Below are 10,441 nucleotides of genomic sequence, written 5' to 3' on the forward strand. Positions count from 1 at the left end.
ATAGATATCCTTTCTTCTTTCATGATGTCAGGGAAGTTTTGTGTCAGGAGTTCTTCAACTATTTTCTCTGTGTTTTCTGTCCCCCCTCCCTGTTCTGGGACTCCAATCACACGCAAGTTATCCTTCTTGATAGAGTCCCACATGATTCTTAGGGTTTCTTCATTTTTTTTAATTCTTTTATCTGATTTTTTTTCAGCTATGTTGGTGTTGATTCCCTGGTCCTCCAGATGTCCCAGTCTGTATTCTAATTGCTCGAGTCTGCTCCTCTGACTTCCTATTGCGTTGTCTAATTCTGTAATTTTATTGTTAATCTTTTGGATTTCTACATGCTGTCTCTCTATGGATTCTTGCAACTTATTAATTTTTCCACTATGTTCTTGAATAATCTTTTTGAGTTCTTCAACAGTTTTATCAGTGTGTTCCTTGGCTTTTTCTGCAGTTTGCCTTATTTCGTTTTTGATGTCTTGAAGCATTCTGTAAATTAGCTTTTTATATTCTGTATCTGATAATTCCAGGATTGTATCTTCATTTGGGAAAGATTTTGATTCTTTTGTTTGGGGGGTTGTAGAAGCTGTCATGGTCTGCTTCTTTATGTGGTTTGATATGGACTGCTGTCTCCGAGCCATCACTGGGAAACTAGTTTTTCCAGAAAATCTGCTAAAAAAAAAAAATGCAGTCAGATCCCTATCAGAGTTCTCCCTCTGGCTCAGGCTGTTCGGATGTTAATGAAGCCGCCTGGGGAGGGTGGGGGAGGGATCAGAGAGATAGGAGAGTAGCACCTCAGAATATAGCCAGAGTTGCTTGTCTTGCTTGGAATGACTATTATATCTGAGATTTCCGCGGGGCACATCGCCTATGTGTGCTGGCTGTGTGGAGATTGCCCCCGGGGGGTCTGGCCCGCTGGAGTCACGGTCAGATCCTCCGCTGCCAGCCTGGGACGGTGCCCTCCCGACTCCAAAATCAGTCACTGCCTCCTGGGGACTCCCCGTCCGGTCTGCCGCGTTGCCACGCCACCCCCGAGAACCGGCTGGGCTCCCCCCCGGGGTCAGCTCAGGTGAGCGGAGCTGCTCCCCGCGCCTGCACCGCGACCGCGCGTCCCGGCTGGGACGCCACTCTCCCCGCTCCAAGACCCGTCACTGTCGCCCGGGGACTTCTTCCACCGGCTGCGTCGCCATGCCATCTGCGCGAACGGGCTGGGCCCCCTCCCGGGGTTAGTTCGGGGGGTGGAGCAGCTCCCCGCACTTGTGCCGTGCCTGTTCCCAGCCAAAATCCCGGTGGGACAGCTCCCCGGCTGGGACACTGCTCTCCCCGCTCCAAGACCAGTCACTGCCTCCCGGGGACTTTTCCCACCGGCTGCACCGCCACGCTGCCCGCGTGAACTGGCTGGGCTCCCTCCCGGAATGAGTTCAGGGGCCAGGGCTAGGCCCCTTGTTTGTGCCATCTGCCCCCCGGGCTCTGCCGCAAATCAGGCGCCGAAGGTCACCTGACTAGTACGCTGGCTCCAGGCTCGGAAAACAATCGCTGCCTCCCCGTATTTGTTCGTTCTCCGTCTCTAAATCAGTGTTTGTTGTTCAGGGTTCGTAGATTGTTATGTACTTGATCGATTCACTTGTTTTTCTGAGTCTTTGTTGCAAGAGGGATCCACGGTTGCCTCCACCTAGTCCGCCATCTTGACCCTGCCTCCCCAATTGATTTTTGTATGTTTATCTTGTATCTTGCAACTCTGCTGAATCTTTCTATTAGTTCCAGTAGTTTTCTCATGGAGTCTTTTGGGTTTTCTGTGTATAGTGTCATATCATCCACAAATAGGGAGAGTTTAACTTCTTCATTACCAATTTGGATGCTCCTTATTTCTGTTTCTTGCCTTTGCATATACACCCTTTATTATGTTGAGGAATTTTCCTTCTATACCTATTTTATTGAGAGTTTTTATCAGGAATAGGTGTTGGACTTTGTCGAATGCCTTTTCTGCTTTGATTGAGATGATCATGTGATTGTTCTCTTTCTTTTTATTAATGTGGTATGTTATGTTGATTGATTTGCTAATATTGAACCATCCTTGCATACCTGGGATGAATCCTACTTGGTTGTGGTGTATTATTTTTTTTATATGATCCTGAATTCTATTGGCTAGAATTTTGTTGAGAGTTTTTGCATCTATATTCATGAGAGGTATTGGTCTGTAATTTTCTTTTTTGTAGTGTCTTTGCCTGGCTTTGGTATCAGGGTTATGCTGGCTTCATAGAATGAATTCGGAAGTATCGCTTCCTTTTCTGTGTTTGGAAATAGTTTGAGTAGTACTGGTGTAAGCTTTTCTCTGAACGTGTGGTAGAATTCTCCAATAAAGCTGTCTGAGCCCGGGGTTTTTTTTTGTTGGGAGTTATTTTTTTTTTGCCTTTTCAATCTCATTTCTTGTTATGGGTCTGTTTAGGTTTTCAACATCATTTTGTGTGAGTTTGGGTAGGTAGTGTGTTTCTAGAAATTTGTCCATTTCCCTAGGTTTTCAAGTGTGTTAGAGTATAGTTTTTCATGGTACTCTGTTATGATCCTTTTTATTTCAGCTGGGCCTGTTACAATGTCCCCTATTTAATTTCTTATTTGGGTTGTTCGCGTCCTCTCCTGTTTTTCTTTTGTCAGTTTGGCCAGTGATTTGTCGATTTTGTTGATCCTTTCAAAGAACCAACTTTTTGTTTTGTTGATTCTTTCTAGTGTTTTTCTATTCTCTATTTCATTTGTTTCTGCTCTGATCTTTATTATTTCCTTTCTTCTGGTGGCTGCGGGCTTCTTTTGCTGTTCTCTTTCTATTTGTTTGAGTTGTGTAGCTAATGGTTTGATTTTGTCCCTTCTTTTTTGATGTGTGCATCTATTGCTATAAATTGACCTCTGAGGACTGCCTTTGCAGTGTCCCAAAGGTTTTGGTGTGATGTTTTTGCATTCTCTTTTGATTCTAGGAATTTTTTGATTCCATCTCTGATTTCTTCTGTTACTCAGTGGTTTTAAAGAAAGGTTTTATTCAGTTTCCATTTAATTGATTTTTTTTTCCTTATTCTTCCTGTTGTTAATTTTTACTCTGATGGCATTGTGGTCAGAGAAGATACTTCATATTATCTCAATGTTTGGGATTTAATTGAGGGTTGCTTTGTGGCCTAAGATATGGTCTATTCTGGAGAACCTTCTATGTGCATTGGAAAAGAATGTGCACTTTGCAGCTGTTGGGTGGAGTGTTCTATATATGTGTATGAGATCAAGTTGGCTGATTGCGCTCTTTAGCTCTTCTGTATCTTTGTTGAGTTTCTTTCTAGATGTTCTGTCCTTTACTGAGAGTGGTGTGTTGAAGTCTCCTACTATTATTGTGGAAGCGTCAATTTTTGTTTTCAGTGCTGTTAGAGTTTGTTTTATGTATTTTGGAGCCATGTCATTGGGTGCACAGATTATATAGTGCCCTTCTTTGTCTTTTATGGTGGCTTTTGTTTTAAAGTCTATCTTATCTGAGATTCGTATTGCCACGCCTGCTCTTTTTTGGTAGTTATTTTCTTGATATTTTTTTTTCCTTTGATTTTTTAATAAATTTATGTCTTTGTTTCTATGGTGTGTCTCTTATAGACAGCATATTGATGGATCCCGTTTTTTTATCCATTCTGTCACTCTGTGTCTTTTTATGGGTGCATTTAGGCCATTTGCATTCAGTGTAATTATTGATAAGTGTGAGTTTATTGCTGTCATTTTGCAGTCCTTTTTTTTTTTTTTAAGTGTGCTAACATTTTCTTTGTTCCTCTTACTCTCCTCTGCTGAGTTCCTTTTGTTTGTGGATTTTATTTTCATTTCTTTTGTTTTGTAGATTTTGGTTTTATTGAGACTTTATGTTTTTCTTCTTTATTTTGATGAATAGGTTTGTTAACTTTCTTTGCAGTTACCTCGAAATTTTCCCTTATCTTCCTAGGTTTGAACCAGTGTATTATTTGTTGGTATCTTCTTGTCTTCCTCTCTATTAGAAAGCTCTATACCTATACTCTTTGTTCTCTCTTTTATTATCAAGACATTGCTGTCATTTACAGATTAACCTGTCTGGTTCCCTGTTGCAATACTTTTGGTTTGGAAAGTCCTCCAGAGTTCATTTCTGGCTGGTAAAATCTTGCATTCTAAATTTAGGCTGTGGTCTGATGTTGTTTGTTCTCAGATCGAAGGACTCACTTTAACAATTCTTATAAGTTTGGTTTGGTTTTTATGTATTCCCTTAACTTCTGTTTATCTGGAAATGTCCTAATTTTATCATCATATTTGAACAAAAAGTCCTAACATCCCTCCCCAGCCCGCTTCCTGTCAGCTGCGGTCTTTAAGCCAGGAGGCAACTGCTTCAGCTTCAGGCTGCTTGGATTCACCCTGCCCACAGTGGCCAGGCCTCTGAGCTGGTGTCAGTTCTTTCTATCTCTTTTGGTTTCTTCTGTGCCTCCTACCATCTCCTCCTTTCTCTGGAACACCTGGCTCCCTGCATCGTATTTGCTTCTTCTTGAAAAACTGTGAAGCCACACTCAACTGGGGAACCACTCACCAGATCTGCGACCACGCTGATGGGATCCCTGGGGCCTTTTTTCCCTCTTGTGTTGCTTTGTTCTGTTTCGTTTGTTTTTCTTTTTCTTTTCACGGCTTAGGAGCCCCTTGTAGCAGAGCTGCACTGCACAACTTAGGAGCCATCCCCCAATTTGTGCAGCCACATAGGTGGGATCCCTGGGGGGCATTTCTTTCCTTCTTTTTTTTTCTTCTCCCTCTCTACCTTTCTCCATTTCTCAGTTATCATCTCTCTACACTTATTTTCTTTTCCTGTCTCCTGAATACCTGGTGCTGTGTGAAATCCATTCCCGCTCTAGCCAGGCTATATGGGGCAGCCTGGGAGCCACTTCCCCAGTCTTAGCAGTCCCACCTGTGGGACTCAGGGACTCCTGGTGGCTTTTCTTTTCTTTCTTTCTTTTCCAAATTTTTATCTCGTTATTTTTTCTTTCTTTTCCCCTTTTCTTTCTCTTTTGCTTTTCTCCATTTCTCAGTTTCCCATCTATCCACTCCAATGGCAAGCTCCCTTAGCACTCTTTTTTTTTTCTTTATTTGTTTGCTTGTTTGTTTTTGGCTCCTATTTCTCTCTCCTCTTTCCCATACCCCTATTGGCTTGACACATCACAAGAGTTGGGTAAGTCACCTGGACTGTGAAATGAAGGGTTAAATTAGAGAGACCTCCAAACTCCTGCCCAGCTCAGGTACTCTAGCCTCCATAATTCAAAATAAGAATTTTGATTGGGGGAGGCAAGAAGATACCATAATCTCATGGGTTATGATAATCATCATTTGTTCATTCAGTCATTCATTCAGTAAGACTCACTGAGGGCCTACTGTATGCCAGGGCTCAAGCTAAGTCAGAAGGACACAAAGATGAATAATAAAGCTCTCAAGGACCTCCTGTCTAGTAAGGGAGAGACAGATACACAAAGAATTACTGTGAGGGGACACCATCACAAATAGAGACATGGACATTTTGCTAAGGGAACACCAAAGAAGAAGAACCTTAACTCTTCCATGGGACATGCAGTAAGCCTTCTTGAGCTGGTGATAGTTAAGCTAACTCTTGAATGATGAGGAAGGGTGAACCAGGTTCTGTAGTGGACGTGAACAGCAGTTTAGCTGGAACAGCATGTGCAAATGCCTGCTGCCATGGCATTTTAGGTTAAAGCTTCAGAGGCTGAAGGGCATGGTATGGCGGTTCGAGGGTGGGATTAGGATAGCAGATGATTTGGAAAATAGTAGGTTGGGGCCAGATTTTGAAGGGTGTATACAGCTTTCTTTAATATACTTTTTTCTGCCTTGAGTTGCCCTTCTTTACATACACACCTTCAGCTTACTAGACTGCAAACTCTTTGTGGGCAAGATTCACATCTGATTCGTGTTGTATTAAAACACCCAGAGTTGTGTACTGTACTTAGGAGGGAGTCAATAATGTTTGTTGAAGAGTTAAATGAACTAACAGAGTGTATGGGGCTAATTGTGCTGAAGAGATAGGTTCTCATAATTCATTTGACAAGCATAAAAACCAAGGTGATGAGGGGCTTGGGGACTTCTCTAGTGCAGTCAGTAAAATTTTGTGGTCACCCAGAACCCCTTTAGGAATTATTGACTGCTGTGTTTTCCACCAAACCCTTCAGGGTAACCAAATATCTGACATCTGTTCATGGATTCCATTTCATCCTGCACCGTCCCAAAGAACTTTACTTTTTGTTTAAAAAAAAAAAATTAATCTCATCTGCAACTGAAACTCAGCCACCCCTGGAGAAAGAAAATGGTAGCAGTCTATTGCACAACACTACCTCCATGATAGCTCAAAAATGTAAGAAGTGACTACCAGAGGGAATTTAGGTCAGCAGGCTATATTGCCTAAATAGCTGCCTAAGACCTGGAAATAGTATATCTCTTCTAGAGAGCAAGTCAGCAGAGGAATTAGTACCCCAACTTTACCTGCCAGCTGAAACAATACATCTACCAATAAGACATCTTCTCCAAATTAAAAGATTTGTTGTTGTTGTGTGCTTTCGAGTTGATTCCAAAACTCATAGCGGCCCTGTAGGACAGAGTAGAACTGCCTCATAGGGTTTCCTAGGCTATAATCTTTACAGGAGCAGACCACTAGGTCTGTCTTCCAAGGAGTGGCTGGTTGGTTTGAACTGCTAACCTTTTGGCTAGCCGCCAACTCTTATCCATTGTGCCATCAGAGCTCCTAATTAAAAGTAACACAGTGAACTAAGGAGCCCTGGTGGCACAGTGGTTAAGAGCTTGGCTGCTAAATGGTTAAGTGATTAAGAGTTGGCAGTTCAAATCTACCAGCTGCTCCTTGGAAATGCTATGAGGAAGTTCTGCTGTGTCCTGTAGGGTCGCTATGAGTTGGAATCGACTCGATGGCAATGGGTATGGTGAACTAGCCATTCTTACAAATTGCACATGACAGTAAGTTGGTACACAACTCTTGGGAAAAGCAATTTAGCAACTTGTATCACAGACAGGAAACCCTGGTAGTGTTGTGGTTAAGTGCTATGGCTGCTAACCAACAGGCTGGCAGTTCAGATCTGCAAGGTGTTCCTTGGAAACTCTATGGGGCAGTTCTACACTGTCCTTTAGGGTCGCTATGAGTCGGAATCAGCTCGACAGCAGTGAGTTTTGTTTTTTGGATGACAAGACAAAAAAATGTTCACTCACATCTTTGTATGTACTTCTGGAAGTCTGGCTCAAAGAAAAATCTAAAATGTAGGAAGAGCTTTATGCATGGAGATGCTCACCGTAAGTAGTGTTATTTAAAATATAGAAAAATAGAAACTTAAAGTCACTGAACTATACACATGAAGATTGTTGAAATGGTAAATTTTTACTACCTATATAAATATAATTACCACAATGAAAAGTTAAAAAAAAGAAACAATACAAATGTTCAATAATATAATGATGATTTTAAGATGGTAGTACAAACACCAAACCTCCCCGCCCTCCCCCCCCCCCAATTTATTGTTATATCTACAAGATTATTGTGTGGTTATTATTACAACATGAAAATCTACATGGAGCTATAGGTAAGTTATTTTTCCATCTATCTTTCACTCTATGGTGTGGTTTTATTATTCTAGAATGTTTGATATATATTAATTATATTTGTTTTATTTTATACTATTTATTTTTATAGTTAAACTATAAACTTATTCAAAATTTCCAAAGCTGGAGTACTGGCTGACTTTACTTCAGGGAATTTACAAGTGGTAGAAAGTCTGTGGTGATACATACAGTCTAGAAAACAGCATGTCTGTGAGATAAATTCCTAGAAGTGGAATCCCTGAGCTTATATTTTTGATAGTTATGGCCAAATGGCCCTCCATGGAAGTTATACCAATTTATCCTCCTACCAGACAATGCAAATGAGGACCAGTTCCCCTATATTCCTACCAACACAGATGTTATCTGCAAGATCCATTCACTTCAGTTTAAGTCAGACTGTCGACTCCCAAAATGGTCATGAATGAAACTCTCTAGTACACTGTTACAGAACAGTGGATATATTCTCAAGCAGGTAGTGGAGGCAAGCAAGGAGGAGAAGCCAGGCAGTAAAGAAGTGATAGCCAAATGATTTGTTGTTGTTGTTAGCTGCTGTCCAGTTCATCCCAGACTCATGGTGACCCCACGCACAACAGAACAAAACACTGCCCTGCCTGTGCCATCACTGTGATTGGTTGGGGGTCAGGCCATTGTGACCTATTGGATTTTCATCCACAGGGTTTTCATTGGCTGATTTTCAGAAGTAGATTGCCAGTCCTTTATTCCTAGTCTGTCTTAGTCTGGAAGCTCCACTGAAACATATTCAGTATCATAGCTACATGCAAGACTGCACTGACAGATGGGTGGTGGTTGTGCATGAGGTACACTGGCTGGGAATCAAACCTGGGTCTCCAGCATGGGAGGCAAAAATTCTACCATTGAACCACCAATGCCTCTATTGTTATTAGCTGCCGTCAAGTTGTCCCTGACTCAGCAACTCCATGAACAACTGAACCAAATGCTGCCTGGTCCTGCAATTAGCATTCCGTAAATCAATTACCGTACCACTGTCATCAAGAGAAGACATTCACAGAAGGGTATTGTCTCTGCTCCACAGCACACAAAGGGTCAACCCTCACAAATTCACTCATAGTGGGGGGAAAAAAAAACCTACAGGTCAAAGCGTTCAGATTACAGGTCCTGGAAAATCTCTTTGCAGAAAGAAGACAGCAAATACCCAGTGCAGTTGAAAGGACAAAACTTTATTCGCCTCGGAGACACTCCAAAGAATAACCGGTTAAACATGGTTTGGATTTACTGAACATGAAAACAACTGGATTAAAGTATAATCTAGGTAGAAAGGAACTGAAATGTACCGAGAAAGCTAAGTGATGACAAAACTTCAGTGTTTACACCTGCCAAGCAGGGATGGTCATTCCAGTTTTGTAATCAAATTCTCTGAAATGTTTAACTTTCCTTTAAATCAAGATAATAAGTCTCTGCTCCTGCTGGCCTCTCTGATAACAGCATTGACGTGAAGGCAACTGTGCAAGCAATAGGGCGCAACTGTGCAAGCAATATGCGCAGACACCAGCTGTCAGGGCAGGTGTTCTGGGATGGGGTCTGACTAGCTGCTAACAGTCTGTGCAATCCATACTGAGGCAGCATCGCACAGCTGCAGGTTTTAGAATCAGCAAGACCTGGCTTTGAATCCCATTTTCACTTTTCTTCTGGCTGTATACTGTCTCACTTCTTCTCTTGGTAAAATGGGACTAAAACCCAGCAGACAGGATTGTTTTGAGAATTAAATGAGATAATACATGTTTAGAACCTAGGCGGAAATATAAGCACTTAGTATATGGTAAGTAGGTGTTTCTTTCTCTTTCTCCTCTCTCTTTTTTCTTCCTTCCCTCCCTTGTACACACACACCTAAACACCAAGCAAACCTGCTCTACGTCATGCTGACTCAGAGCACATCCAAATCTCACTCTATGATGGGTGGGTTCAGAATATTCTATATCAGGGGTTCTTAACCTTTTTTTTTGTGCCAAAGACATCTGCTCAGATGTTTACAAAAGCATGAAATAAAATATGTAGTATTATGAAGGAAATCAATTATATTGAAATACATTTATTAAAATATCTTTTCCAAGATGAACGTTGTCATTCTCATCGTTAAAATAACATATAAAGTAATAGATGCATATTTCTTTTTGGACACATTAAATAAGATCTTAGGGTGGGTCTAATAAAAAATAACTACAATAAATTTCAAGTAGTAACGAGTGTAAATAATATTTCAAGAGCTGTAGTTACAAATGTAATACAAAATATTTGCATTTTTATTGGTGACAGTCACAAGTTCCACTTATAGTAATACTGTGGTGGTTTGCTCCTATATCCATAATGAAAAAGAAATGCTAAATTTTAGCCAGAGAATAAAAAATATAAAGATGTAACTTTTTTCTAATGCAAATTCAGACCACATTTTGAGAACCTAGGTGTTACAATCAAAATGTCACCACCCCTAACCTTAAGACTACTCATAAAAGTTATGTGAAAACTAGCAAGACAAGGGTGCCTCCTATCTCCACTTTTATTCAATACTGTATTAGAAGTCCTATCTAGAGCAATAAGACAAGAAAAAGAAATAAAAGATACCAAGATTGGAAAAGAAGTAAAATTATCTCTATTCATGGATATGATCTTATATATAGAAAATTTCAAAAAGTCCACAAGAAAACTTCTAAAGCTAATAGAAGAATTTAGCAAAGTTGCAGGGAACGAGGTCAACTAACAAAAATCTCTTGGGCTTCTATACACCAGCAGTGAGAATTCTGAAAGGGAAATTACGGAAACAATTCCATTTATAATAACATGTAAGAGA

This window comes from Elephas maximus, chromosome 1 (assembly GCF_024166365.1).
Source record: "Elephas maximus indicus isolate mEleMax1 chromosome 1, mEleMax1 primary haplotype, whole genome shotgun sequence".
Taxonomy (NCBI): Eukaryota; Metazoa; Chordata; class Mammalia; order Proboscidea; family Elephantidae; genus Elephas; species Elephas maximus.